Source organism: Amphiprion ocellaris, chromosome 8 (genome assembly GCF_022539595.1).
Source record: "Amphiprion ocellaris isolate individual 3 ecotype Okinawa chromosome 8, ASM2253959v1, whole genome shotgun sequence".
NCBI lineage: Eukaryota > Metazoa > Chordata > Actinopteri > Pomacentridae > Amphiprion > Amphiprion ocellaris.
The window spans coordinates 21,962,988-21,969,188 of record NC_072773.1 but is presented as its reverse complement, the minus strand read 5'-3'; positions in this window follow the sequence as shown (position 1 = coordinate 21,969,188).

Below are 6,201 nucleotides of genomic sequence, written 5' to 3'. Positions count from 1 at the left end.
GGAACTTTTGATTTATTACAATAGTTGGATGTGATACTTTCTTGCAAAAATGAAACAACAAATAAAGGATAAATAAATAAAAAATATCAGGCCACTTTCAGAAAGTCTGAGTAGGACAATTGTGCTTTGAGGTTCCTTTTAAACATCACTTATTGAAATTAAGAGGCAATTTTAGGTTTGAAGAAAAGCAAATAAGCCTGTCTAGGAAGATAATATTTTCCCATCACAGTCACACTGGAGACTTTGCAGCTCAGCTAATTTGCTCAAAGTGTATAAAAGTGAGAGGGTGCACAGTTAAAGGGGGTTCTAAATGTAATGTTGCCCTCTGCTGGCTGCGCTGGTGACAGAGAAACACACCAGTGTGAGTACTAACAGGTCACTGAAACCTGCCAGGTCACATATCTGAAAATGATAGTGAATCTTTGCTATACGTGCTGTTGCAGTTGCTTGGTGCCATGTGTAGTTTTTAGATGCATATCAGGTATTTCAGTGATAAAGCTTCCCAGGTTAAAGGTCAAATCAGAGGTTGGTTAATAAGATAATGTTTCCTCTGAATCCTACCGTGTATGCCTGTCAAGTGAGCGAGCCAATGAAATTTTCATTAATGGAACCAACACATTGCCACTAAACGCATTCTGTAAATTCAGATAATAAGATGTATCAAAATGTATCTTTACTTAAAGAACAGCTTCACATTCTTTCAAGTCTGTCAAAAAAATAAAATAAATGAAAATACCCAAATATCTGTGAATGCGCTTTTTTGTCTTTGTTTTCACACTGGCTAAGATTAGATTGCATAATATGATGTAAGAAATAGGGGACATAATACACATATTTGCTTTTGTCCCCTATGACTTGCATTGGAAGTGCATATGTAAGAATCTCTGCAATCAGAAGCTGCAACTGTGCTATTTAACTTTGTTTAATAACCGAAGACAACCCAAATTCTATGCTTTTTTGTGCAATACTGTGTGTGACCACACGGTGAAGTCACACCAAGCATCATTTTTACCACACAACAATAAAATGCTGCTTATATGTTCATGAAGCACTTTTTTTTAAAGAGGTATTGCTATTGGTCCTTGTATATTTTGGCAATTGGATTTTTCGTTCTGAAACGGGCATTGAAAAACAAAAAACAAGTGGTTATTTGATTTTCGTTTTAAAATACAAAAATTAAAATTGAAATACAAGGCATTTTTCCTTTTCATGATCAAAATGTGATATACGAAATTTTTAAAATGCTTTGATTTTCATTTTATGCTTAGAATAACAAAAAAATTAAATCAGTAAGAGACAGAAACAAAAAAAGGTCAGTTTTTTTTCATTTTCTGAGACCGGAAGTGGTCATCAGCAAGGGTGGAGCCAAACGACAACAAGATTCTCAGAGGGCGGAGCCAGAGAGCAGTGATTGGTCAGACTATAGATAATACACAGAAGCCAGCGCGCTAGCGTATCTAGTCTTCTATATATATTTATGGTTGGTACGGCTGGTAGCATCGCTGGCTGCTGGTGACCTTGTTTTTGGAGTAAAACGCGTAGTGATGGCTGATCGAGGCTTTGTTGAAGCTTCGACACTTCATTCAAAACATACTTCCTAACTCGAGGTCTCAATGACACACAGTGCTCGAGTAGGACATCTAGTGGTCAATAAAATGAAGTGCAATCAAGATGTGGTCCTTGGTTCATGGATTGTTTTGGATTTGATTCGCCATGCGCACATTCCTCTTTGACTACACTAGATGATTGTATGGGTTGTAGTGAACACAAAAATAATATTACTAGTAATAATAATGACAATAACTATTGAAGAGCACGTTTCTTATTTCCCATGTTTGTCTGTATCCCTATATACTCTTCACTTATATTCTGTGTTATGAAACATTTAAACGGTGCTGCTACATTCATGAGATGCTCTACAAATACAGACTGATGTCATTTTCACATGGGGCTGGTGCAAATAAAGATTTTATGGATTATTATGGATTTTGGCAAAGTATGTCTTGGGGTTTATTGGTAAAGAGGTCAGTAAAGAGGGTGTGCTTATGTAACTGGTTATGAGTTTTTATTGAGAAATAATTTATCAACAGTTTTGGGACCACTGTTCCCTCTAAGCTGCGCGCGTGCGCAATTGCACACTGCTGACACGGTCTCCGCGCACAGAAAATCTGCACTGCGCACAAAAAAAAAATCCAACTTAAATTGTAAATAAAATAAACACGTAACAATTCATTCTGTGCTATTTTTCAGTGTGAGTCAGTGAGTTACCGGTGACTGGCTGCTGCAGCCAATGATGCGATTCACATACGTATTTACCATAGACTGTATATAATGGTATTTACGCAGCTAATCAACGTCAGGCGTCCTTATGTGCAGCCATCGTTGTTCTCATAGATATGAATGAGTAGATAGGACACGCCCCTTTGAGCTGCGTACTACAGCGAGGCTAAGCTAGTGGGGGCAAAGTTTCAGTGCATTCCGTTGATGTAGACAGCGTGAAAACGGAAACAAGTATGCCGTCTCACTGTACTGCATACAGTTACACACTACGTCATACGATTGAGACAAGGAAACTTGGAATGACTTTTCATAGGTAAGAATAGTTTTTGGCTCTTTTTGCATTATGAAATCTTGTTGAGAGCTTCCAGTCTATGAGAGCTAACTAGTTAGCCACTAGCAAAACACTAATGCGAGCTAGCAGCTTGACAAGCAAATACCAGATGACTAATAGTAGCTGTAGTATAGTTGTACAAGCAGTAGTAGTAATACTAAAAGTACAAGCAGCAGTAGTAGTATAAACAGCTGTCAGAGTCGTAGAAGTAGTATCAGCATTTGTAATAGTATTACAAGTTGTAGTAGCAGGGCCAGTATCAGCAGCAGTAGTGTGTACTACCACTACTACTAGTAGTAGTCACATTGCTATTACTACCACCAATACAACCAATAGTACTTATAAAGCCTAACTCATGTATATCCAGATTACCATCTATGTTCTTCCTCCAAACCCATTTTATGTTTGGGATTACAGGCAGTTCTTTAGGACTGCTCTCAAATAATAGAAATGTTACTAAACAAGGTTATACTTATCAAATTAAATAGCTCTGGTCTCCAGTATATTGGCGAATTTGGTTATTTGTACTTAATTTATTAGCATGATTTCTTTTTAATATGTTGTCTACAGACTTAATTACTTCTCTGTCTACTTTTCTTACTCCATGTAGGTTTCCCAGAGACTATGGGTTGAGGAGGAATTGGAAGTTTGTCGGCTTAGACCTGGTGTCATTCCATCAGTGTTAAACTTCCCGGCTCATCTTGGAAGAGTACGTGCTAGAAAGACCACGACCAAGCAGCCTTGAGATCTTAGGCAGCGTCTCCCTCAGGTGGGTGTCGACAGTGTTCACGGTCAGGTCTGTAGAGGGGGGAGGCCGCCACCCACCTCCCCGCCTACTCTCTACCCAGACTCCGCATTGGCTCCACCCATGTGGTCACTTTATTAACTACGATGCCAAAGGGACGACGAAATTACTTCTTTTCCTCTGATCTGTAGCTCAGTGAGTTAAGGGTTTACCTGTAGAGCTGCAGGTCGCTGGTTCAAGACCAGACCCTTCTTAAATTTTATCAAAATCCTGACAAAGACAAAGAAAAATGCCAGTGGTGGGTCTTGAACCTACTACCTTCCATTTGGTAATCTCTCTTCTTATCCCCTGAGCTACTCACTCAGATACTTTTTTTTTTTGCGCATTTATCATCTATTTTTTTGCCATTTTCGAGTTTTTTTAACTTGAGTCTCGACTCGATCGTTTTTCTCAGGAGGTTGGACTTTAGCCTTTGTGCTGGAGGGTTGAACCCTCAGTTCCAAGACTTTCAAAGCCTCCAGACCTCCCGAGTCCTCAGGACCTGAGCTTTCACACAGTCTGAGGGCTGAAATTTTCTAAGTCCCACAGTAGTTCTCTGTTAGATTGAACTTCCAGACAGTCCAAGGACTGATATATTCTAAGTTCCTGAGTACTTCTCTGTTAGTTTGAACCTTCACACAGTCTGAGGACTGAAATCTTAAAAGTTCTTGAGTAGCTCTCTGTTAGTTTGAACCTTCAGACAGTCTGTTAATGTTTCGATTAAATCTTTAAGGTTTTTCTTTTTAAATGTTTTACCACCTTTTAATGTTTAATTTTCTTTTTAAATCCTTCATTGTATTTTCTGTGTAATTCCTATTTGAACTTTTATTGTCTTTAAGATATAATTTTCTAATTAAACATTTAATTTTTTAATTAAATGTTTTGTCTTTTTATTGGATAGGTGTAGTGAGAGACAGCCAGGAAACATGGGAGAAGAGTTGGGGGAAGACTCGCAGCAAGGGGCCACTAGCGGGACTCGAACCCGGGACGCTGCGTCAGGGACCAGCCCCTGTATATGGGTCACCCGCTTAACCCGTTGAGCTATATGGGCGCCCATGTTTTGTCTTTTTAAGGGTTTAATAATCTGATTAAATGTTTTGCATTTTTAAAAATGTTTAACATTCTTCTTGTTTAATTGTATTTTTTAAATGTTTAATGATGGAAAATACTTTATCTGTAATTTCTGATATTTGTATTTTAAAAATTTTGTTTAATTTCATAATGACATGTATTGTATCGTGTTGAATGATCTCATTCCATATTTTGTCTGTTTAATAGAATGTAATGTAATTTAATGTTTAACGCTATTAAACAGACAAAATATGGAATGAGATCATTCAACACGATACAATACATGTCATTATGAAATTAAACAAAATTTTTAAAATACAAATATCAGAAATTACAGATAAAGTATTTTCCATCATTAAACATTTAAAAAATACAATTAAACAAGAAGAATGTTAAACATTTTTAAAAATGCAAAACATTTAATCAGATTATTAACCCTTAAAAAGACAAAACATTTAATTAAAAAATTAAATGTTTAATTAGAAAATTACATCTTAAAGACAATAAAACTTCAAATAGGAATTAAACAGAAAATACAATGAAGCATTTAAAAAGAAAACTAAACATTAAAAGGTGGTATATGTACATATAATTTAATTGTATTTAATGTTTAACTCTATTAAACAGACAAAATATTGAATTAGATAATTCAACAACATACATGTCATTATGAAATTAAACAAAATTTTTAAAATACAAATACTAAAAATTACAGATAAAATATTTTCCATAATTAAACATTTAAAAAATAAAATTAAAGAATATTAAACATTTTTAAAAATGCAAAACATTTAATTAGATTATTAAACCTTTAAAAAGACAAAACATTTAATAAAAAAATTAAATGTTTAATTGATAGATAAGATAGATAAGATAGATAAAGTTCTTTATTTCTCCCCACTCCAGGGGAAATTTACATTGTTACAGCAGCTTTATTTACAATATATACAAGGGTGGCAAAATTTTTTAACAGAAAAAATAAAAATAAAAATAAAGTTTAAAAGTGCAGAGATGCCTGTCAAGTGAGCGAGCCAATGAAATTTTCATTAATGGAACCAACACATTGCCACTAAACGCATTCTGTAAATTCAGATAATAAGATGTATCAAAATGTATCTTTACTTAAAGAACAGCTTCACATTCTTTCAAGTCTGTCAAAAAAATAAAATAAATGAAAATACCCAAATATCTGTGAATGCGCTTTTTTGTCTTTGTTTTCACACTGGCTAAGATTAGATTGCATAATATGATGTAAGAAATAGGGGACATAATACACATATTTGCTTTTGTCCCCTATGACTTGCATTGGAAGTGCATATGTAAGAATCTCTGCAATCAGAAGCTGCAACTGTGCTATTTAACTTTGTTTAATAACCGAAGACAACCCAAATTCTATGCTTTTTTTGTGCAATACTGTGTGTGACCACACGGTGAAGTCACACCAAGCATCATTTTTACCACACAACAATAAAATGCTGCTTATATGTTCATGAAGCACTTTTTTTTTAAAGAGGTATTGCTATTGGTCCTTGTATATTTTGGCAATTGGATTTTTCGTTCTGAAACGGGCATTGAAAAACAAAAAACAAGTGGTTATTTGATTTTCGTTTTAAAATACAAAAATTAAAATTGAAATACAAGGCATTTTTCCTTTTCATGATCAAAATGTGATATACGAAATTTTTAAAATGCTTTGATTTTCATTTTATGCTTAGAATAACAAAAAAATTAAATC